The sequence below is a fragment of the Bos indicus genome, chromosome 26, assembly GCF_029378745.1.
Source record: "Bos indicus isolate NIAB-ARS_2022 breed Sahiwal x Tharparkar chromosome 26, NIAB-ARS_B.indTharparkar_mat_pri_1.0, whole genome shotgun sequence".
NCBI classification, from domain to species: Eukaryota; Metazoa; Chordata; class Mammalia; order Artiodactyla; family Bovidae; genus Bos; species Bos indicus.
Window position 1 is genome coordinate 11,293,477 of NC_091785.1, and position 26,378 is coordinate 11,319,854.

Consider the following 26,378-nt stretch of genomic DNA (forward strand, 5'->3'; position numbering starts at 1 on the left):
CTAACTTTAGGAGAAGGTGTGTGCGTGTGTCAAGGGGAGCCGGTCTTGTTTGAGTTTTGTGAAAAAAGAACAAAATTCTGGCCTGAACTGCTGAGGAGAGAGTGGTCTTTAAGTTGGACACCTGTTCTTCACCCAATTGCAGTCCCCACCTGGCCCATTTTATTTATTTATCCGTCTGGTCCCTTCAGTCATCTGAGTTCCCACTAGGAAATCTCTAAATCCTCCTGCATCTTAATAAATCTAAACATTTTAAGATATTCTTTCAAAGGAGTCTAACCTCTGCAGGCAGGTATATCCCTCCCTCCCTCTCCTGACAAGAGTATTACCAGTCTAAATACAAAGGTACACTCCTTGTCTGGGTTCCAGCAAATCCCCAGAAAAATCCCTAGCACATAGAGGTATTCAGTAAATACTTGTGGAATGAAGTATTCAGGATTAGCGATTAACTTTGGAAAGGATCTATGATGATTAACAGAGCAAATTAGTGTTTAAGAGGACCCGGACAACCACCTTAACTGCAATATCATTGTATTTTATGTTACCCATTAGAGCCAGCTTAACATGCTTTGGTTTAAATATTTTATTGTTGTGCAGTCTCTCAGTCGTATCTGACTCTCTGTGACCCCATGGACTGCAGCAAGCCAGGCTTCCCTGTCCTTCACTATCACTCCCTATTAACATGTCCTGGGTACAAATACAGTCAGGCTTCTAGGTTTCAATTTTATTTCTACAGAAGGATAGGTATATATTCCAGGCAGTAATGAAGAAAAACAATAAGCCTGAGTCTTAAAGAAATAATGAGTTTGCTTCTTTTACTAAGATAGTCTTTTTAAAAAAAAAAAGCTCTGAAAATCAGGTTTCTTAATGGCGCCAGGGCAGGGATAGGTGGCTGAACACTGCCCCCTTGTGGTTAGTATTAAAACTTAACAACCTAAGTGCCTACACTTAGGCGGCTGAAACTCCAATATTTCGGCCACCTGATGCAAAGAACTGACTCACTGGAAAAGACCCTGATGCTGGGAAAGATCGAAGGCACGAGGAGAAGGGGATGACAGAGGACAAGATAGTTGGATGGCATCACCGACTTGATGGACGTGAGTTTGAACAAGCTCCAGGAATTGGTGATGGACAGGGAAGCCTGGCATGCTGAAGTTCATGGGGTTGCAAAGAGTCGGATATGATTGAGCGACTGAACTGAACTGAAGTGCGTACACAGATACAGAGAACAGACTAGTAGGGGTTCCCAGAAAGAAGAGGGAGTGCGGAGGAACAAGTTAGGGGTAGAAGATTAAGAAATATGAACTACTATGTATGAAATAAATAAGCAACAAGGATAAATTGTACAACACAGGGAAACATAGCCACTATTTTGTAATTATTTTAAGTGGATATAATCTATAAAAATATTGAATCACTATGTTGTACACCTAAAACTAATATACTACTGCAGACCAGCTATCAGATCAGATCAGATCAGATCAGTCGCTCAGTCGTGTCCTACTCTTTGCGACCTCATGAATCGCAGCACGCCAGGCCTCCCTGTCCATCACCAATTCCCGGAGTTCACTGAGACTCACGTCATTCGAGTCACTGATGCCATCCAGCCATCTCATCCTCTGTCGTCCCCTTCTCCTCCTGCCCCCAATCCCTCCCAGCATCAGGGTCTTTTCCAATGAGTCAACTCTTCGCATGAGGTGGCCAAAGTACTGGAGTTTCAGCTTTAGCATCATTCCTTCCAAAGAAATCCCAGGGCTGATCTCCTTCAGAATGGACTGGTTGGATCTCCTTGCAGTCCAAGGGACTCTCAAGAGTCTTCTCCAACACCACAGTTCAAAAGCATCAATTCTTGGGCACTCAGCCTTCTTCACAGTCCAACTCTCACATCCATACATGACCACTGGAAAAACCATAGCCTTGACTAGACGAACCTTTGTTGGCAAAGTAATGTCTCTGCTTTGGAATATGCTATCTAGGTTGGTCATAACTTTCCTTCCAAGGAGTAAGCGTCTTTTAATTTCATGGCTGCAGTCACCATCTGCAGTGATCAGCTATACTTCAAATTAATTAATTAATTAAAAGTTCAATCTGGAACGTTTTTAAAGAAAGAACGCTTTGGTATTTGGAAAGTGAAAGTGAAGTTGCTCAGTCGTGTCCGACTCTTTGCGACCCCATGGATTGTAGCCTACCAGGCTTCTCCGTCCATGGGATTCTCCAGGCAACAGTACTGGAGTGGGTTACCATTTCCTTCTCCAGGGGATCTTCCCGACCCAAGGATTGAACCCGGGTCTCCTGCATTGGAGGCAGACGCTTTAACCTTCTCAGAGAAGAGATTGAGAAACCTGCCTCATCTGACTTCAGAATAAACTATCAGTATCAACTATCAAACCAGCTGACAACACTGGATGGAGAGCAAAGATTTTAGACATTTTTAATTTTATCGTAAAACTCACCAAGTAGTGTGTATTGAACATCTGGATGGAAATCACTGGGATGAAGATGATGAATAAGATCATGGAGTTTTTTCTTTTTTGAAACAAGGACTACAACTTTATTTGGAAAGCTAGGCGTCCTAGAAGATGGCTAGTGCCCCCGCGTATCATCTTATCTGGGTCTGAACGCCAGTTTCTTTTACAGACAGAGAAGAGTAGGAGGTGAGGAAAGTGAAAGTGGCGTCGCTCGGTCGTGTCCGACTCTGCGACCCCCTCTTTGCGACCCCATGGATTGTAGGCTACCACGCTCCTCTGTCCATGGGATTTTCCAGGCAAGGGTACTGGAGTGGGTTGCCATTTCCTTCTCCAAGATCATGGGGTTCTGAGGAAGAATTTCACAGCCCTAACTTTGGATGGTTCTCTGTAGGGTTTAACTGCTCATACTCCTTTGTAAGACCAGGAGCTTTGTGACGGCAGCAACCCTTCCTTCAAAGCCTAACTGTCCTAAACCCCAGGCCTCAAGGTCATCAAAGAGTTGATACCACTTTGCTTCTGTTACTGAGAACTAGTTCAATGTTGATCATAATACCTAACATTCTGAGAAATACATACATGTGCCATGCACGTATCAATGTGTTGCCATCCGTTCACTGATTCCGTCTGCACGGTGACCCAGTGAAGTGAGTATCTGTACTGTCTCATCTCACAAGTGAGTAAAGCCATGGAAAGATTACTCTGCTACTATGTACCCACGGGTACACTGGGGAAGGCTGACTACTCTGTCATGCTGTCTCTTGATGACAAAAGCTCGCCCAGGGGCCTCCAAAAGTTGTTCTGCAGGTTGTGTGTTGTGCAGGGTTGTGGCCCAAGGAACTTGGGGACAATCATCCAGCACCTTCAGCTTGCCAACTGTAGCCCTGGGGGGCTGCATCTGCCCACAGGGGTCTTTTCCTAATTAGCACAGAGGTGCTGGGAGCCAGGTACTGAGTTTAATGCTCTGTCTGTATTATCTCGTTTCATCCGTTTGTCTCCAAGCCTCTGCCTGTTCTGTTTGCAAGATCCCAGTGCTTCCTGCCCATGCAGAGAATTCTGTATTGCTGACATTTTAAGAAATTTAGGTCACATGACTCATTTGTAGACCAACCTCTGAATAGTGCCTACTTTTATTTTTATCTGTCAAAAGATGTTAACTGTCTGGGAAGCTTTAATTAAGCAACCAGGTCAACTAGGGGAGAATGGGTAATTTTGAAAGACGCTGTTAATAATTTAAAACATAAACTATTTTAAACCTATATTTTGTGCATCTTTAGTAGCAATATTTGTATCTAGTAATTTGTTCATTTTTCATCCAACCAACACTCTTTTTTCTTTGGTTGGTTGGGTTTTTCTTTGTTTTTGTTTTGATGGTCAGGCACTAAATTTGGTAGTGAGAATTCAATAAAGAATAAAATTATTGTTACCCTAAAGAAAATCCTAGTCAAATAAAGGAGAACTATAGGAAATGGAGCTTCCCTTGTGGCTCAGCTGGTAAAGGACACGCCTGAAATGCGGGAGACCTGGGTTCAATCGCTGGGTTGGGAAGATCCCCTGGAGAAGGGAAAGGCAACCCACTCCAGTATTCTGGCCTGGAGAATTCCATGGACTGTATACAGTCCATGGGGTCGCAAAGAGTCGGACACGATTGAGTGACTTTCACCCTATACAGTCTCTTTAGGAAATGGAACTTATTTATTTGTCCTTATATATTTAAGGGCTATTATGTGTCAACTCTCACAGCATCATCTTTCAGGATTTGGAATAGCTCAACTGGAATTCCATCACCTCCACTAGCTTTGTTCGTAGTGATGCTTTCCAAGGCCCACTTGACTTCACATTCCAGGATGTCTGGCTCTAGGTCAGTGATCACACCATCATGATTACCTGGGTCGTGAAGATCTTTTTTGTACAGTTCTTCTGTGTATTCTTGCCATCTCTTCTTAATAAACTCCAGTACTTTGGCCACCTCATGTGAAGAGTTGGCTCATTGGAAAAGACTCTGATGCTGGGAGGGATTGGGGGCAAGAGGAGAAGGGGACGACAGAGTATGAGATGGCTGGATGGCATCACTGACTCAATGGACGTGAGTCTCAGTGAACTCCGGGAGTTGGTGATGGACAGGGAGGCCTGGTGTACTGCGATTCATGGGGTTACAAAGAGTCGGACACGACTGAGCGACTGATCTGATCTGATCTGATGTGTCAACTGACACTAAAGGTATAAAGAAGCTCTGAATTATTACCACCAGAGAGGACAAATGCTTCTCATCCAAAATATACTTCCATCAAGTCAAAGTTACCTCTTATAACTAAGCAAATTAGGAGTATCCAGCACAAAGTTCACTTACTTCAAAGTGCTAGAATTCGTCACAGAATCTTCTCAGACCACTCTCTCCAAATAATCTCAGAAAGATACTCAAAGTGGAGTTGCTTTTTAAACCTAAAATTCATGAGAAGCCTTGAGCTTAATTACACTGACTACCTTAAAGAAAAAAACAATTGTATGCATAATATAAACACCAATGAGTATGAATCTTTAAGTCCTCAAAATTCGTCACAGTTAGCAATGTTTCCCAGATTACAGTGTACTTTCACAGACATTTTTATTTGATACTCATAAAATCCCATAAGGAAGGTTTTAACCTACTTTAATCTCTTTCTAGAGGATTAAGCAAGTCCAGTGGGGTTTGCCCATGTTCCTTTAGGTAATAGAGCCAGGTGTATACTCAAACCAAGTATTGTGTAGATTTCACAATGACATTACAAAATCCCACATCATAATTTGTTATTCCTGTCTTGACAGGGTTTTTATCATTCACTGCCAGCTTGACGAACAGATTCAAGCTACAATAATTCAGTAAGAAATAGATACTTTCAAAACACATCTGAAAAGTAATATCTCCCTCCGCAGAAGCCGCTGTTACTTGTAACAGCATATAATGGCCAGATTCACGGCCTGTTGTATGTTGTGGTGTCAAAGCATCCGTAATGGCTGATTGATGAGAAGTCAGCTGGCTTTGCAGTGAAAGTAGTTCCTGAACTGATAGGGTTGTACAGTTTAATTTCACTAATTCTGGGACAGACCAGGAAATTCCCAAGAAAGCGATGCCACCTAGTGGTAAAATCAGGCAGTTGGCCATATACCTCCAATAAACTGCAAAATAGAGTAACTTAGTCAACCGTGAAAAGGAGTGAATTCTCATACTCTGAATTCTTTCCAGAAGGCTCTCAGTTGACTTTTCCCACATCCACTCAGAGTAATCACTGTCTATGGTAGTGATAGCCTCATGGGATGTATTTCTTTAATAATAAGACAGTCAAAACGACTCCTTGATCCCCGGGCTGCAGAATGGATGTTGCGTCACAGTGTGAAACAATATTAATCTCTTTATATGTACACATCAAAGCGCTTGGATGACTGGCATCTTGTCAATGAGCAGTAATATTGTGAAAGGAGTCTTTTTTTCTGAAGAAGTAGTTTTTAACAATGGGCTTAAAATATTCAGTAAACCATGTTGTCAGCATATGTACTATCATCCAGGCTTGCTGTTCCATTTACAGAGCATAGACAGAGTAGATTTAGCATGGTTCTTAAGGGCTCCAGGATTTTGGAATGGTAAATGAGCGTTGGCTTTAACTTATTGTTATCAGCTGCCTTAGCCCCTAACAAGAGAGTCACCCTCTCCTTTGAAGCTATGAAGTCAGACATTGGCTTCTCTCTAGCTGTGAAAAGCTCTAGTTGGCACCCTCTTCCAACAGAAGGCTATTTCAGCTACACTGAAAATCTGTTGCTTAGTGTAGCCACCTTCATTCCTTATCACAACTCGATCTTCTGGAGGACTTGCTGCAGCTTCTACCTCAGTGCTTGCTGTTTCGCCTTGCCACTGTTTTATGTTATAGAGATGGCTTTTCCCCCTTAAACCTCATGATCCAATCCCTGCTGACTCCAGACTTCTCTTCTGCAGCTTCCTTATCTCTCTCAGCCTTCACAGAATTAAAGAGAGTTAGGTCCTTGCTCTGGACTAGGCTTTGGCTTAAGGGAATGTCGGGGCTGGTTTGATTTTCTATCCAGATCACTAAAACTTTCTCCATGTCAGTAATTAGACTGTTTAACTTTTTTATCATTCCTGTGTTCACTGTAATAACACTTTTAATTTTCTTTAAGAACTTTTCTTGGCAGGGCGGGAGGGATAAACTGGGAGATTGGGATTGACATATACACATTTATGTATATAAAATAGACAACTAATAAGAACCTGCTGTATAGCATGGGGAACTCTACTCAATACTCTGTAATGGCCTATATTGGAAAAGAATCTTTAAAAACAGTGGAGATATATATATATGTGTGTGTGTACATGTATAACTGATTGACTCAGCTTTCAACATGCCTCCTTCATTAAGCTTAATTACTTCTAGCTTTTGATTTAAAGTGAAAGGTGTGTATCTTTGGGGAATTCCCTGGCAGTCCAGTGGTTAGGACTCTGCACTTGCATTGCTGAGGGCCTAGGTTCAATCCCTGATCAGGGAACTAAGATCTCACAAGCTGCATGGTGGGAAAAAATGAAGTGAGAAATGGGCATCTCTTCCTGTCACTTGGAGGCCATTGTAGGATTGATAATTGGCCTAATTTCAATATGGCCAATTGAAACATTATGGAATGTTTCTTAGGAACAGGGAGGCCCATGGAGCGGGGAGCAATGGGAAATGGCCAGTCGTTAGAGCAGTCAGAACACACACAACATTTTTTGATAAGGTTCTCGGTGCCCCCAAAACAATTACAATAGTAACATCAACGATCCGTGTCAACAGATCACTCTAACAAATATAATACTAATTTTAAAAGTTTGAAGTGTTGTGACAATTACCAAAATGCGACACAAAGACATCAAATGAGCAAATTCTGTTGGGAAAATGGCCCAACTAGACTTGCTCAAAGCTGGGTTGCCACAAACCTGTAGTTCTTAAAAAATGCAACTTCTGTGAAGTGCAATAAAGCGAAGCACAGGAAAAACCAAGCGCGCCTGTTCTCTGCCTACCGGAGAAGGGCAACACACTTCACAGTGGGGGCCAGGGCAGGGGGGCCGTGCAGGGAGCCTCCCAGAGAAGCTGGTTTCAGAGCTGGAGTTTAATGGAAACCAACACACTGTGCAGAGAACGCAGCTTGAATTTAAACAGGCTGCCATGAGGCCCAGTCAGTGCAGCAGTGCGCGTCTTGCTGGCGCCTCTTCTAGCAGCGAGACCCAGGTGCTCATATTCTAAACGGAGCTCTCTCCGGTCAGCAGCAGACACATAGCTGAGAGTGAACTCTCACACTCCGCGTGCTGAGAGCCGAGGGCAGCTCTTTCATAACCTTCTCTTGAACTTCAGACTTATTCTTCCCGTGCATATTTTATATTTCTAATAAATATAAAAATATTTTTATATTTCTAATACGCATCTATAATTAATACATGTTATTGAATGATATATTTCCATGAGTACCTATAAATGCAAATGAATAGGAGAGACTTGGCAGTGTATGTACTGAACTGCCATCAGTGCTTCCCTCTGGGGAGACAGGAAGAGTGGAAAAGGGGAAATAGGTAATTACTTGATGTGTTATTGAATGATTACATGGAGGTCGTGTTATTTTTATAATTTTTAAGCTGGCAAAACAAATGTGATTTATACTTTTTAAATTCATTTTATCGAAGTATATACTTGATTTACAATGTTCTGTCATTTCTGGTGTAAAGTGATTCACTTATATCTATATCTATATCTATATGTATATATACACATATAACTGTTTGCATCTGCTAATCCTAAACTTCTGCTCCATCCCTCCCCTACCCCCATTCCCTTGTCGACCACTGGTCTGTTCTCTGTGAGTCTGTTCCTGTTTCATAGGTGAGTTCATTCGTGTCCTATTTTACATTCCACATATAAATGATATCATATGGCATTTGTCTCTTTCTGACTTCACTCAGGAAGCTGTATTCAATATCTTATAATAACCTATAATGGAAAATAATTTTTAAAAGTGTATATATATTTGTATGTGTATATATTCATATTACACATACATATATATGTATCACTTTGCTGTACTTTGTTATTTTGTTTGAAATAACACAACATTGTAAATAAACTGTATTTCCAATTTAAAAAAAAACAAAAAGGCTGAGGAAAGACTAGTTGAAGGAAACATTCAGTTGTTCAAGATATACTGAGTACCTGTTAATACCAGGTGCCAGATCCTGTGCTGAATTTTAGAATGTTTAAGCTTCTACCAAGATACGGACTGTTGGATCATTAATAGCTGATGTTGGCAGAGAAACGCTGGGACCCTGCATTTTGCCTCCACACAGTCGTCTATCCTGAATTGTCTCAGTGTGGGAATGTGTGCCAGCTGTAAGTCTCCAGAGACTCAGAAAACGAAGTAAGTGTCCTGACAGTATGAGTGAGCTGGAAAGAGAGAGGGGAAGGGAGAACCCTGTGGGTACCTACCGCTTACACTCACTCTCCTCAACAGATGTACACATCTTCGGAGTCATGATTTCTGAGTTAGTGTCCCTGAACAGCTCTGTGCTCCCCTAAGGACAGAGGAAAAGAGGGTAAATTATGGCCCCTCAGACTTCAAAGCAGCACAATTTTCAGAAAGTTCAAATGATCCACTTCTGCCAATAACATGGGGTGCCAATATAGTCCTGCCATCTGTTTTAAATTCTGACTGCCACAACTGCTACATATCGTAAATAAATATTTAAACCAGCTGCCAAGATGAAATTTTCTTAATAGTACATTTGTAAAGTATCTAATTTCAAGTATGATATGGAAAAGAAGTATGAAGAGTTTATAAAAGGCTAGGAAAAACGTTTTTTGAGTACAATGGAATGCAAAGGTCAATTCCATGCTTATTTGGTTTCCTCACTAAACCAGAAAAGTTTGCCCTTCCTAATCATGCCAGCTGACTCTTTGAGTTAGTGTGTGTTATTAATCACCATCCTAACTCCGACTTAAACACAAAAATGTGGTGCGGTCATGTGATTGGAATGTTCTTTAGCGTCCCTGCCTTTGGGGAATTAAAATGCTAGCTTTAACTTTTTTGAAAGAATGATCCCTATTTCCTAAATCATTTCCTTCAGGAAAGTCAAGTTTATTGAAAATAATGGGGGGAAAGAATCAAACAAAAAAAGAGAGAAATAATCACTATGCAGTGTTGATGCTGGAAGTAGATGTGTGCCTCACAGTCTTGAAAAACACCCCTGCTTGGTGGGCTGGGTGGACAGCCAACTATTAGAACGGCCAGCTGCGACTGTGAGAACAAAGGGTCTTGGCCCAAGTGATGTGATTGGCTCAAATGTCAAAATCATTTGGGGATTTTGTATACTCCCTGTTGACTCTTTGTTTAAGTGCTGCAAGGAAGCTGTAGGAGGTCATAATTGCAAGAAATGCAACAATTAATAAAAGCATGCTTTGAATAGAGTTTTTTTAATTAAAAAAATTGCTTTCTTGAAGTATATTCGATTTACAATATCACGTTCATTTGGCTTCCCTGATAGCTCAGTTGGTAAAGAACCCTCCTGCAATGCAGGAGACCCTGGTTCAATTCCTGGGTCAGGAAGATCCCCTGGAGAAGGCAAAGGCTACCCACTCCAGTATTCTGGCCTGAAGAATTCCATGGACTGTGTAGTCCATGGGGTCGCAAAGAGTTGGACACCACTGAGCAAATTTCACTTTCATCATGTTCGTTATAGCTGTATACACAGTGATTCAGTTATACACATATATGTGTATATATGTATTCTTTTTCAAAGTCTTTCCCCTTATAGGTTATTACAAATATTGAGTAGAGTTTCCTGTGCTATACAGTACATCCTTGTAGGTTAACTGTTTTATATGTGTAGCCTGTGTATCGGAGAAGGCAACGGCACCCCACTCCAGTACTCTTGCCTGGAAAATCCCATGGATGGAGGAGCCTGGTGGGCTTCAGTCCATGGGGTCGCGAAGAGTTGGACACGACTGAGCGACTTCCCATTCACTTTTCACTTTCCTGCATTGGAGAAGGAAATGGCAACCCACTCCAGTGTTCTTGCCTGGAGAATCCCAGGGGCGGGGGAGCCTGGTGGGCTTCCGTCTATGGGGTCTCACAGAGTCGGACATGACTGAAGCGACTTAGCGGCAGCAGCAGCAGCAGTAGCAGCAGCAGCGTGTGTATATTAATCCCAAGCTCAGTTGCTCAGTCATGTCCAACTCTTTGCGACCCCATGAACTGCAGTCTGCCGGGCTCCTCTCTTCATGGAATTTTCCAAGCAGGAATACTGGAGTGGGTTGCCATTTCTTACTCCAGGGGATCTTCCCAACTCAGGGATTGAACCCATGTCTCCTGCCTTGGCAGGTGGATTCTTTACCACTCTACCACCTGGGATTAAGCCCCATGTTAATCCCAAACTACTCATTTATCCTTTCCCCTACCTTCCTTTGCTCTTTGGTAACCATAAGTATGTTTTCTATGTCTGTGAGTCTCTTTTTGTTTTGGAAATAAGTTCATTTGTATCCTGTTTTTGGAGAAGGCAATGGCACCCCACTCCAGTACTCTTGCCTGGAAAATCCCATGGATGGAGGAGCCTGGAAGGCTGCAGTCCATGGGGTCGCTGAGGGTCAGACACGACTGAGCGACTTCACTTTCACTTTTCACTTTCCTGCATTGGAGAAGGAAATGGCAACCCACTCCAGTGTTCTTGCCTGGAGAATCCCAGGAACGGGGGAGCCTGGTGGGCTGCCATCTATGGGGTCGCACAGAGTCGGACACAACTGAAGCAACTTAGCAGCAGTATCCTGTTTTTAGAGTTTTTTAATATAATATAAATATTTATTAATGAAAAGATATAATAGCAATCTGTGAACACATATTTAAGTCATGAAACAGCTCTACAGACGTGGATGTAGACCTGTGTATATACATTTGCAGTGAAATGATTCATGTACTTTAAACTTTCAGAATGATGGACCTTTCAGAATAATAGAGTGTATACAAAGCAAAAACAAAAAGTGGGCTTTTTTCCTTTATATTTTCACTTGATCATCACCTCATTAAGTGCGAAGAAAACATGCTTATAGTTCTAGATAAATGACCCCGGGGAGTAAATTTTTAGCAGTTATGCAGTAAGAGTGAAAACAATATGTTTATTTTAATGATCTTTAATTTAATATGGTACTGGTTTATCAAAATAACAGGATTTCAGGATATGCTGGAAATTAATAGAGCTTTGTAAAGAAACAGAAATACCTAAGTGAATAAGTGACTCACAGTCATTTGGGAACTTTGACATTCCTGAGCCTGAAGAATTTAGAGCAGTTCCTCTTCTCAGTTCATGGGGAATACTACTTATTTTAAACCAGAAGAGATGGCCAAATAGAACATGAAAAGATGCTCAACATTACTAATTTTTAGAGAAATGCAAATCAAGTCTACAATGAGGTATCACCTCATGCCAGTCAAAATGGCCATCATTTAAAAGTTTCCAAATAACAAATATTGGAGAAGGTGAGGAGAAAGGGGGACCCTTCTGGTGTACAACTGCACTCTTCACATGCTAGCAAAGTTATCCTCAAAATTCTTCAAGGTAGGCTTCAGCAGTACATGAACTGAGAATTTCCAGATGTACAAACTGAGTTTAGAAAAGGCAAAGGAAGCAGAGATCAAATTGCCAACATTTGTTAGATCATGGAGAAAGCAAGGGAGTTCCAGAAAAGCATCTACTTCTGCTTCATTGACTACACTAAGGCCTTTGACTACGTGATCACAACAAACTTTGGAAAATTCCAAGAGATGGGAGTACCAGACCACCTTACCCACCTCCTGAGAAACCTGGATGTGGATTAAGAAGCAACAGTTAGAACCTTACATGAAACAATGGACTGGTTCAAAATTGGGAAAGGAGTATGACAAGGCCATATATATATCATCACCCTGCTTATTTAACTTCCATGCAGGGTACATCATGCGAAATGCCATGCTGGATGAAGCACAAGCTGGAATCAAGATTCCCTGGAGAAATATCAACAACTTCAGATATGCAGATGATACCACTCTGATGGCAGAAGGTGAAGAGAAACAAAAGAATCTCTTGAAGAGCATGAAAGAGGAGAGTGAAAAAACTAGCTTGAAACTCAGTATTAAAAAAACTAAGATCATGGCATCTGGTCCCATACTTCATGGTAAACAGAAGGGGAGAAAAGTGGAAACATGAGAGATTTTATTTTCTTGGGCTCCAAAATCACATGGTGATTGCAGCCATGAAATTTAAGGATGGTTGTTCCTTGGAAGGAAAGCTGTGACAAACATAGACAGCATATTAAAAAGCAGAGACGTCACTTTGCTGACAAAATTCTGTGCAGTCAAAGCTATTGTTTTTCCAGGAGTCATGTATGGATGTGAAAGCTGGACCATAAAGAAGGCTGAGCACTAAATTGATGCTTTTGAATTGTGGTGCTGGAGAAGACTCCTGAGAACCCCTTGTACTGCAAGGAGATCAAACCAGTCAATCCTAAAGGAAACCAACCCTGAGTATTCATTGGAAGCACTGATGCTAAAGCACCAATACTTTGGCCAGCTACCTGTTGGGAAGACCCAACTCACTGGAAAAGGCCCTGATGCTCAGAAAGATTGAAGGCAAAATGAGAAGGGGGCAACAGAGAATGAGATGGTTAGCTAGCATCACTGACTCAATGGACATGAGTTTGAGCAAACTCTGGGAGATAGTGGAGGACAAAGGAGGCTGGCATGCTACAGTCCATGGAGTCACAAAGAGTTGGACACAGCTTAGTGACTGAACAACAACAACCACCTCCCCAGTTGGTGGGCATGTAAATTGGTACAGCCACTATGGAGAACAGTACAGAGGGTCCTTAAAAAACTAAAGAAAGAACTACCATATGATCCTGCAATCCTGCTCCTGAGCATACACCCAGAGAAAACAGTAATTTGGAAAGATCCATGTACCCCAATGTTCATTGTAGCACATTTTACAATGGCCAGAACAAGGAAGCAACGTAAATGTACACCACCAGAGGAACGGATACAGAAGATGTGATACATATATACAATGGAACACTCAGTTCAGTTCAGTGGCTCAGTCGTGTCAACTCTTTGCGACCCCATGAATCGCAGCACGCCAGGCCTCCCTGTCCATCACCAACTCCTGGAGTTCACTCAGACTCACGTCCATCGAGTCAGTGATGCCATCCAGCCATCTCATCCTCTGTCATTCCCTTCTCCTCCTACCCCCAATCCCTCCCAGCATCAGGGTCTTTTCCAATGAGTCAACTCTTCGCATGAGGTGGCCAAAGTACTGGAGTTTCAGCTTTAGTATCATTCCTTCCAAAGAAATCCCAGGGCTGATCTCCTTCAGAATGGACTGGTTGGATCTCCTTGCAGTCCAAGGGACTTTCAAGAGTCTTCTCCAACACCACAGTTCAAAAACATCAATTCTTCGGCACTCAGCCTTCTTCACAGTCCAACTCTCACATCCACACATGACCACAGGAAAAACCATAGCCTTGACTAGACGAACCTTTGTTGGCAAAGTAATGTCTCTGCTTTTCAATATGCTATCTAGGTTGGTCATAACTTTCCTTCCAAGGAGTAAGCGTCTTTTGATTTCTTGGCTGCAGTCACCATCTACAGTGATTTTGGAGCCCCCCAAAATAAAGTCTGACACTGTTTCCCCATGTATTTGCCATGAAGTGATGGGACCGGATGCCATGATCTTCGTTTTCTGAATGTTGAGCTTTAAGCCAACATTTTCACTCTCCTCTTTCACTTTCATCAAGAGGCTTTTTAGTTCTTTTTCGCTTTCTGCCATAAAGGTGGTGTCATCTGCATATCTGAGGTTATTGATATTTCTCCTGGAAATCTTGACTCCAGCTTGTGTTTCCTCCAGTCCAGCGTTTCTCTTGATGTACTCTGCATATAAGTTAAATAAGCAGGGTGACAATATACGGCCTTGACGTACTCCTTTTCCTATTTGGAACCAGTCTGTTGTTCCATGTCCAGTTCTAACTGTTGCTTCCTGACCTGCATACAGATTTCTCAAGAGGCAGGTCAGGTGGTCTGGTATTCCCATCTCTTTCAGAATTTTCCACAGTTTATTGTGATCCACACAGTCAAAGGCTTTGGCATAGTCAATAAAGCAGAAATAGATGTTTTTCTGGAACTCTCTTGCTTTTTCCATGATCCAGCGGACGTTGGCAATTTGATCTCTGGTTCCTCTGCCTTTTCTAAAACCAGCTTGAACATTAGGAAGTTCACAGTTCATGTATTGCTGAAGCCTGGCTTGGAGAATTTTGAGCATCACTTTACTAGCGTGTGAGATGAGTGCAATTGTGTGGTAGTTTGAGCATTCTTTGGCATTGCCTTTCTTTGGGATTGGAATGAAAACTGACCTTCTCCAGTCCTGTGGCCACTGCTGAGTTTTCCAAATTTGCTGGCATATTGAGTTCAGCACTTCCACAGCATCATCTTTCAGGATTTGGAATAGCTCAACTGGAATTCCATCACCTCCACTAGCTTTGTTCGTAGTGATGCTTTCTAAGGCTCACTTGACTTCACGTTCCAGGATGTCTGGCTCTAGGTCAGTGGTCACACCATCGTGATTATCTGGGTCGTGATAATTTTTGTACAGTTCTTCTGTGTATTCTTGCCACCTCTTCTTAATATCTTCTGCTTCTGTTAGGTCCATACCATTTCTGTCCTTTATCAAGCCCATCTTTGCATGAAATGTTCCCTTGGTATCTCTAATTTTCCTTAAGAGATCTCTAGTCTTTCCCATTCTGTTGTTTTCCTCTATTTCTTTGCATTGATCGCTGAGGAAGGCTTTCTTATCTCTTCTTGCTATTCTTTGGAACTCTGCATTCAGATGCTTACATCTTTCCTTTTCTCATTTGCTTTTCGCTTCTCTTCTTTTCACAGCTATTTGTAAGGCCTCCCCAGACAGTCATTTTGCTTTTTTGCATTTCTTTTCCATGGATATGGTCTTGATCCCTGTCTCCTGTACAGTGTCACGAACCTCATTTCATAGTTCATCAGGCACTCTATCTATCAGATCTAGGCCCTTAAATCTATTTCCCACTTCCACTGTATAATCATAAGGGATTTGATTTAGGTCAAAATGGAACATTACTCAGTCATAAAAAGAACAGAATAGTACCATTTGCAGCAACATGGATGGAACTAGAGATTGTTGTACTGAGTGAAGTAAATCAGACACACAAAGACAAATATCATATGATATCACTTATATATAGAATCTAAAAAAAAAAGGCTTCAGATGAACTTATTTATAAAACAGAAGTAGAGAACAAGCTTGATTACCAGGGCATATGGGGGTGGAAGAGATAAACTGGGAAGTTGAGATTGGCATATACACACTACTATACATAAAATAGATGACTAATAAGAACCTGCTGTACAGCACAGGGGATTCTACTCAGTAGTCTGTTATGGTCTATATGGGAAAGAATCTTTAAAAACAAGTGGATATATGTACATGTGTAACTGATTCACTTTGCTGTCCGCCTGAAACTAACACAACATAGTGAATCAACTATACTTCAATAAAAATTTAAAAAGGAAGTAATAATGACTTTCATTTTCTCAACAGAGGGAAATGCAAAGACATTTTTTAAGATAATGAGAGAGACCTGGATTCTGCCAACCCAGAGATGGGACTGGGGACCAAAGACAAGCACCAGGCTCTTGAGAGGTGATCAATAAGAACTTGCCGAATTTACGAACTTCTGTCACGGAGACCTCTATGAACATGCTGTTAGAAAACTGAGTTTTTTGTCATAGATTGTTGTTGTTGCTATTGGAGAAAATTTGGAGGAGCCCTAGGTGAAGAAAGACTACATGATTGCAAGGTGTAATTGCTGTTTTCCCACAGTGTGAAATAATTATACAGTGTTGTCTCTGCCAGTTAGTATAAAGGTCTTTGGGGGAAGAGATGAAATCTTTAAGTTTCTGTGCAAACTGTCGTTAAAGTTTCCCGTGTGTTTGCAGAGCACTTCCACAATGCAAAGTGTTTATTTAGTAGCCAGAGATGACAGCAGAAGTAAGTAAGGGCAGGCTGACCTTATGAAGATGCCTTTCGTTGCTTCCATACTTGGAGTGAGGATCGTGCGTCTCATTCGAGACGAACCTCTGACCATCTTAAGAGGAGTAACTGCCCAGCTAAGAGACTTTCTTTCCTAAAAACTAAACACCAAAGGAGGTATTAGAAAAATGTGGGAGTGGAATAGCAGCTGAAAGCCCAACTATTAAACTGTGCTATTTGTGTGTGTTGTTTTGAAGGCTGTCAGCTGTTTTGTGGTAGCCATGGTGGAGTGACATCCATGTGGTGCCATCATTTTTAACACATAGACAGCAATTGGGTTTATTTAACCCATAGTTGATCATCAAACAATGTTGCTTTCCTACAACTAGGTATGACCTGCCAGAATATCAGGAAGTCTCATTTAAGTGTGGATATGATGTTTAATGTTAGTGGTAACATAACTGTTGAGACAATGAGTCTCAAATTTTAGGTTTTTAACAATTAGAAGATCTTTTTTAATGCATTCTGGGACCCCAGTCCCAGAGCTTCAATCACAGGCAGTCTGGGGGAGGTCTGCAAATAGTCCTGCATGCGTGTGTGCTAAGTTGCTTCAGTCGTGTCCGACTCTTTGCGACCCTATGGACTGTAGCCTGCTAGGCTTCTCTGTCCATGGGATTCTCCAGGCAAGAATCCTGGAGTAGGTTGCCATACCCTTCTCCAGGGGATCTTCCCCACGCAGGGATCAAACCTGTGTCTCTTACATCTCCTGCATTGGCAGGCGGGTTCTTTACCACTAATGCCACCTGAGAAGCAACCTCCCCACCCTTGCAAATAGTCATGTTAAGCAAACCCTCCAGGTTATTCTGAGGCATGTTGGCCTACACCACACTTCAAGATACTCTATATTCTGGGCATCTCCTTCTATAAAAGCCACTTGACGTCTGAGATGATATAATTATTTTAGTAATTATGCTGGGCTGTTATGGAGAATGTAGGATTTCACTTGAAAAAAGAAAACTGTCTTTGACCTACATCATTTCTAAGGACAAAAATGTTGAATAGGAATAAAAATAACTCAATAAAGAACTCCTCTTCTAACTATCTTTAAGGATGGCAGTGGGTTTAGAAGACAAGGTCTTCCTAATATAAATCATAATCAAGACAAAAATAGTATGTCATTTAAATATTAGCTATTGAAAAAAGGTTTACTTGCTGAAACTAAATATTTTAAATCTAATGAGAAATACTAAAAGCCAAATACCAAAATTTCTATATACCTCTCTTTCAAAGTAATTGAACTGGTTAAAAAATCACCACAAGATGAGCTGTTTCATGAGAAATATAAGTTTTCTAAGTCCTATCAGAGCTAAGAAGTGTAAGGGATTGACTAGAATAGAATTTATTTCAAATCATAATAGAGGAAATTGATATAGAAGTCAATAATTATTCCATTTTACAAAAGTAATTTTGGCATGAGTCTTCACAATGACAAGTCAGTGCTTTGTAGACCCAAGTATTTCTTCTTGGACCAGATGAAATACAAATTATTTAAACCTCAGAAAAATGTAGTCAGTAAGTTTCTTGTTTTCTGTTTTATGAGAGCTCTAGATGCACAAGTCTAGCATCAATGTTTGTGTAAATTGTGGTGGAAGTATGACGAAAAGAAAGAGAGAAGGCCGCAGGGCGGAATGTTAATATTAACTGAATAACAGAGAAGGAAAGCCTTGGAACTGAGACCTCAGATCAGCCCATGTGGAATTCTGAGCCTGGGCATGAGGAAGTTTCAATAAGATGAAAGATAGCAGTGATAGTTACACAATCAGGCATTGTGCTATGTACAATCCCTTTTGGAAAATGGAAGCAAATATCTGGATTATTTGAACTCAGAGAAAACCTTGATTTTTCCCAGGCCATTTCAAGATTCTTGATGACTGGTACATGATCATGGGTATGCTCCTTTACCTCTCCAAGCCTTGATCTTTTCTGTGAAGTGGAGACAGGAATGCCCACCGTGTTCGTATGCTGGGTGCATTAAAGGAGGTTACGTACATGGAATGCCAGGCACATGAACGGCTTAATCCTCAGACCTGTCCTTGTTATGAACTCTTTTCTGTGTTAACACTTTTTTTTCCTCTTAAAAGTGATAACTTTATAAAGGGCAGGCTCAGTGTCTGATTCTTAGAATCAGAAACGCAGGTTTGGAAGAATGTTAAAGGTCATCCCTGTCCCAATCTCTCCCTCTTCATCCAGTGCCAGGTCAGAAACTGTGAGAGTTCAAAAGAGTTCAAAGCAGGCTAATAAATTGACTCCTTCCTAACTGATATTCCCTAAACAGTTGTTCAACATTTATTTGGGAATTAAAAACGAGAATAAAAGCATAAAGTGTAATTTCCACTCCTCATACTTACTTTGGGTGAAGCTTTTAGCATAATTTTGCAACTCACCACTTGAACGATCAAAACTAATTTCTCCTGAGTTGAAATGTAAGACTCCATTATTGCTTCCAGATTCTCTTTTGCAGTACTGCATCAATAAGCTGACATTAAAACATTAGCAGGCGTATGACACAGGGAGCTCAGCCTGGTGCCCTGTGACAACCCTGAAGGAGGGGCTGGGATGGGGCTGGGAGGGAGGTCCAAGAGGTAGGGGACATACGTATACCTGTGGCCGATTCACGCTGTTGTGTGGCAGAATCCAACACATTGGATTGCAATTGTAAATTGCAATTGGATAATTGTAAAGCAATTATCCTCCAATTATCCTCCAATTAAAAATAAATTAAAAACTAATTTAGAGTATAAATAAACCTATGCTTCGTTTATAAGGGCTATAATATCCAATTCATTTTTCAATGAAATTGGTCATTAATGAATATCAAAATTATGTTTTCCCTGGTGTCTCCAAGAAGATGGCTTTCAGATTCTCTGGCTTTTATGTTGCCTACTTTTGCTGCTTTTTAAAGACTGTTCCTGACTGGTATTTCATACTTTGTTCTATAATTAAACTATACCATGGGGAAAAAAAACACATGAGCAATAATTAATCAGTAGTTAGCATTATATAATGAGTTGATAAATCTTAAAGTCTGTATGCAAATATATTTGGAATTTGCTTGGCATCCAAAAACTAGACACAATTTGGTGTTTTCTTTTTAAAGCAAATCTTAATGTCATATACCATTTTAGAAAGGTTGTTTTTTTTTTTATATCAAAGGGTAGTTATATCTTGGTCATATTCAATGTCTTTCTCTATGGCCATGAAAACAGATTATGCCACAGATGAAATGGTCCTTAAGGTTCTCTGAGACCAACTGTGTGATGCACAGATATTCCTCCAGCCTGATTTTGCTGAGTAGTCGTCATGGTTAATTAATGACCATGGTCGAGGCTGTGAGGTCAGGACAGCTGAGGTCGGTCATTGGCTGTAGAAACACAGCCTGAAGCACACGAAGAATTGTGTAATTAACTGAATATTTAGGGTACAGTCAACAAAACTCAATTGTTCTCAACAACCAAGCCATTTTCTCTGCTGTCACTGAAAGCTGTGTGGGTCGGATCTGCAGATAATTGCCTCCCTTCTCCATCTCATTTTGCTTGTCTAAACATTGCATAAATAACTACTTGATAAATTCAATGTTGATGTTGGCACGTGAACAGACAGACAAGAGTGACTGCTTGTTTCAAAATTTATAATTCCAACATAAATAGTAATCAAACCCCAAAGGAGACTGCTTAAAAATATTCCTGTTTAACATTCACGATCCCATTTAACTTGCCTAATTTCAACCCACACACTTGTGGAACTTAATACAAAAATACTCTTGGCCTATTTTTAAAATAATGTGACATTTGACAAACTGTTCAAGTATTGAATTTAAAAATATGCTCTGTGTGAACTATAGTTCTAATATAAATTCCAGATGCATCACTGGCAGGATTAACACTGGGCTTTATCTCTTCCCCAGTGCACCACGTCTACACACACACACACACAAACACACACAAACACACACAAACACACACAAGCATGAACACACAACCTAAATGCTAGAAAATGTAGTCTGAGAACATTCCATGAAAAAATATTAACCGGTCAGGGTAAGTTAACTTGAGTAGTTAATGAAAAAGCAATTATTTCAACATTTAAGTTTTCTTTTAAAATTACAATTTACATATCTCTTAAAGATACAGAAGAAGAAATGTACCACCTGCCTCACTATGGAACATGCTAAAATAGACATAATTCATTAGACACATTATGGCAGCCAAATGGCAAGAATTTTTTAGATGCCAAACCTGGTTAGAATAGCAGCAGTGAATTTCATGAACAGAGGGAAAGCAGAGGGAAGAAAAGAGAGAAGGAAAAGTCTAATATTAAAAAGATCCAATTCTTTCTAGTTGCTTTACAACCAAAGGGGAAAATTAAAACTCTTCTTAAGCTGTAAGAGCAAAAATTAAAAGAGAAATTCATTTGTTAAAAAAAAGAAAATGGAGACAACTGGGACTGAGGCTGCTGGCATTTATTTTTGCTGGCATTTATGATTTATTATTGTTACCACATCAACTCTGTGATAGATATTTGACTAAATGCACTTGGTTATTGTGTCTGAAAATGTGAGGATTCAAGGAACGTGCAAGAGAACTCAATTCAGTTTCTCAGTTAAGTCCAACTCTTTGCGACCCCAAGCCAGGTCTTCCCTGTCCATCACCAACTCCTGGAGCTTGCTCAAACTCATGTCTATTGAGTCAGTGATGCCATCCAACCATCTCATCCTTTGTTGTCCCCTTCTCCTCCTGCCTTCAATCTTTTCCAGCATCACAGTCTTTTCCAATGAATCAGTTTTTTGCATCAGGTGGCCAAAGTATTGGAGCTTCAGCTTCAGCATCAGTACTTCCAATGAATATTCAGGACTGATTTACTTTAGGATAGACTGGTTGGATCTCCTTGCAGTCCAAGGTACTCTCAAGAGTCTTCTTCAACACCACAGTTCAAAAGTATCAATTCTTTGGCACTCAGCTTTCTTTATGGTCCAACTCTCACATCCATACATAATTACTGGAAAAACCATAGCTTTGACTAGAGAGACCTTTGTTGGCAAAGTAATGTCTCTGCTTTTTAATATGCTATCTAGGTTGGTCATAGCTTTTCTTCCAAGGAACAAGTGTCTTTTAATTTCATGGCTGCAATCACCATCTGCAGTGATTTTGGAGCCCAGAAAAATAGTCAGTCACTGTTCCCACTGTTTCCCCATCTATTTGCCAGGAAGTGATGGGACCAGATGCCATGATCTTCATTTTTTGAATGTTGAGTTTTAAGCCAGCTTTTCCACTCTCCTCTTTCCCTTTCATCAAGAAGCTCTTTAGTTCCTTTTCACTTTCTACCATAAGGGTGGTGACATCTGCATATCTGAGGTTATTGATATTTCTCCTGGCAATCTTGATTCCAGCTTGTGCATCATTCAGTCTGGCATTTCGCATGATGTACTCTGCATACAAGTTAAATAAGCAGGGTGAAATATACAGCCTTGACGTAATCCTTTCCCAATTTGGAACCAGTCATTGTTCCATGTCTGGTTCTAACTGTTGCTTCTTGACCTGCATACAGATTTCTCAGGAGGCAGGTAAGGTGGTCTAGTATTCCCATCTCTAAAAGAATTTTTCACAGCTTGTTGTGATTCACACAGTCAAAGGCTTTAGTGTAGTCAGTGAAGAAGATATTTTTTCCGCAATTCTCTTGCTTTTTCTAGGATCCAACAGATGTTGGCAATTTGATCTCTGGTTCCTCTGCCTTTTCTAAATCCAGCTTGAACATCCGGAATTTCTCAGTTTATGTACTGTTGAAGCCTAGCTTGGAGAATTTTGAGCATTACTTTGCTAGCGTGTGAGATGAGTGCAATTGTGCAGTAGTTTGAACATTCTTGGCATTGCCTTTCGTTGAGATTGGAATGAAAACTGACCTTTCCCAGTCCTGTGGCCATTGCTGAGTTTTCCAAATTTGCTGGCATACTGAGTGCAGCACTTTCACAGCATCATCTTTTAGGATTTTAAATAGCTCAGCTGGAATTCTATCACCTCCACTAGCTTTGTTCGTAGTGATGCTTCCAAAGGCCCACTTAACTTCGCACTCCCAAATATAATGAGTAGAATATTTTATGAAATTGAAATGACACCATAGGTTAAAATAAAGAATATCCAATTAATGTAGATAATTTCACTTTTGTGCTATATATAAAGGATTTTTTTCAGCTTTCAAATGTAACTTATTTGTGAAAAATAGCTGTACTGAAATATAATTCACATACTATTTAATTAATTTATTTAAAGTGTATAATCAGTGATTTCTGAATTGTACAAGCATCACTTCAATCAATTTCAGAACATTTTCATCACCAAAAAAGAAACCTCATTAACAATGAGCAGTAACTCATTTCTCTCAAATCCTTAGACTTAGTAAACCACTAATTAGCTTTCTGTCTCTATATTGTGTGATAGCTTAATCTCTCAGTTGTGTCCGACTCTTTGCTACCCCCTAGACTGTAGCCCATCAAGCTCCTCTGTCCATGGGATTTCCCAGGCGAGAATACTGGAATGGGTTACCATGCCTTACTCCAGGGGATCTTCTTAACTCAGGGATCAAAACTGGGTCTCCTGCATTGAAGGCAGATTGTCTTTTGAAACTAGCCCCTTTCACTTAGTATAGTAGTTTCAAGGTTAATCCATGTTGTAATAGATACCAGTACTTCATTCCTTTTTATGGTTAAGTAATATTTATAGCTATAAATTTCTCCCTAAGCATGGCTTTACCTGCATGCAACAAAGTTTTGGATGTTGTGTTGAAATTTTCATTCATTTCAGTTTATTTTCTGTTTTCTTTGCGATTTTTGTTTGACCTATTGATTACTTAGAAGTGTATTGTTTACTTTTCACATATTTTGAATGTCTCAAATTAGCATTCTCAAATTTGATAATATATCCTTGCTTAAAATTTTATTTCTAAATTTTCAAGAAGCTTTATAAGAGACTCTGAGATGAGGCAATTCTATGGTAGTCCAGTACTTAAGACTCCACGCTTCCATGAGTTATGGGTTCAAGCCCTGGTCAGAGAACTAAGTTCACACATTTGTGAACTAAATTAAATACTCAAAGCTTACGAAATGGGTTAGCCATCAAACTGCTTCCCCAAAATATCTTTCATTTTCATAGAGGTGGTGGTAATGAACGAAAGCAAGATGAACTCACTGGCATTCCTTAGAAGCTGAGGCCATAACTTAATCATATTTGTATTTCATGTCCATCTGATTTTCCAGGCAACTCAGTGGGTAGAGAATCTGCCTGCAGTGCAGGAGACACAGAAACGCAGGTTTGATCCCTGGGTTGGGAAGATCCTCTGGAGGAGGGCATGACAACCCACTCTAGTATTCTTTCCTGGGAAATCCTAAGGACAGAGGAGCCCGGCGGGCTACATCTGTAAGGTCACAAAGAGTCAGACATGACTGAAGCGACTGAGCATACTCCTACACCCATCTGACTAAAGGAAGTCTTGTTCTTTCCTATTATATCACCCTGTTTCTTTTGTAGCATTTATCACTATCTGATTGTTTTCTCATTTATTTATTGGTCTCTGCTTAAAGTCAATTTTCCCTCACCAGAATGGAAGCCAAATGAAAGGAGGGATCTTGTTGTCTTATTCATAAAAGAATGTATTCTAAATGTTACCCAGTGCCTCCCGGATCATAGGCATTCAGTCAAAAGTAAATAGAATGAGTGAGTACCTAGAAGACCCTGTAGAAAATGTGCATTCATTAAACCTTCTTCAACAAATCTGGAAGGATCGTCTTCTGATCACTGGGAGGAAAAGTGCCTTCTCTCTAAACAGTTCTTACCAATAATGGAGTTTATGGCAATCTCTGATGGTGAAACCTTCCCACTCACTAAACAGAACCACAACAGAATTGTATCTACTAGTTTCCTGTGGGAAAATGCTCAAGAGTTTATATAACCATCTTAGTTACAGAGAAATGTGGTCCACTAAGCAGCTCTTGGAGAACCCCATGGACGGAGGAGCCTGGTAGGCTGCAGTCCATGGGGTCGCTAAGAGTCGGACATGACTGAGTGACTTCACTTTCACTTTTCACTTTCATGCGTTGGAGAAGGAAATGGCACCCCACTCCAGTATTCTTGCCTGGAGAATCCCAGGGACAGAGGAGCCTGTTGGGCTGCCGTCTATGGGGTCGCACAGAGTCGGACACAACTGACGCGACTTAGCAGCAGTAGCAGTAAGCAGCTCCTGCACAAGGTCTGGCACAGTAGAGGAAATAAAGTAACCACGATAATGGAATAGTATGTATTCAAAAGCACAATACACAGTTTACTCACGTTAATAGGACATTTTGCTCTACTATCACTTTGAAGCCAGATTAATTCTAGTTTCACTTTACTTGAAACTCTCTGACAGCTCCACACTGACTACAGAAGAGACCAACATCCTTAATGCAGAATACGAGTCCTTTCAGAATCTGGCTGTTGCCCTCTCTCCCGTGTCTGGTTTCTCTCTCACTAACCACAGCCTGGCTGAAGCAGACAGCATCCAGTTTCCTGAATACACAAGGCTTCTTCTTCCCTCAATGCTTCTCTCACCCTGCTCTCTCTGCTTGGGCAGCCCTTCCCTCCTGGTCCGCTCGGTGCTCTGGGCTTGCTGGTTAAGGCTCTGTGAAAACTTTTCTTGTACCCTCCTCCAGGAGAGAGGACCAATGTCTCCTTCAAGTGCAGCTTTCTACCCTCACTTGGAGGACTTCAAACAGGACCTAGTCCACGGCTACTGTTAGAACTACATTTCCCACCACTCTGCCCATTGTTGACTCCAGACGCACCGGCCTCTTTACGGGTCTTTACCACTTCCATTGACATTTTCCAGGAGTGAAAGAATTTCTCCCAGGTATTTCCATGGTGTGTCCTCAACTTTATTCAACTCTGCTCCAGCATCACCTCCTAAGAGAGGTTGTCTTTGAGCATTCTAACCAAAGAAATTTCTCCTTTTCATTTTCTAAACAGAATTACCTTGCTCTCTGGCCCCTCTATCTTTTTCCTCTTTGTAGTACTGATATAACATTATGTGATTAGTAATGTTATCTGTCTTCCCTTCCAGAATGTAAGCTCTCTGAGGATGGGTCTGAGTTTTGTTTACTGCTGTGCATATTTGTGAATGAATGAATGACACCTGAAATTATATGGTTGGTTGAAGACGTCTATCTTCCCCGCACTTGACAAACATCGGTCATAACCTATTCCTCCTAGTCTACTCAGTGCCCCTTCCTGGCACAAAATAACTTAATATTCCTTGTACAACTGAATGATGTCAAGTATAAATTACCTGTAACAATGGTTCTCAACAAAGGGACTCTGAATCCATGTAAAGATGGATGAAGAATACATAAACTGAAGAATGCAAGTAAATATTTCCACAATTCCTTTACTGAAACTCTTGGCACCAGATGTGTTTCAAATTCAGAATGCTTCCCTACTTAATTAACACCCTTAGTAGGGTCTGGTGGAGAAGGCAATGGCACCCCACTTCAGTACTCTTGCCTGGAAAATCCCATGGATGGAGGAGCCTGGAAGGCTGTAGTCCATGAGGTCGCTAGGAGTCGGACTTGACTGAGCGACTTCACTTTCACTTTTCACTTTTATGCATTGGAGAAGGAAATGGCAACCCACTCCAGTGTTCTTGCCTGGAGAATCCCAGGGATGGGGGAGCCTGGTGGGCTGCCGTCTCTGGGGTCGCACAGAGTCGGACACGACTGAAGCGACTTAGCAGCAGCAGTAGCAGCAGTAGGG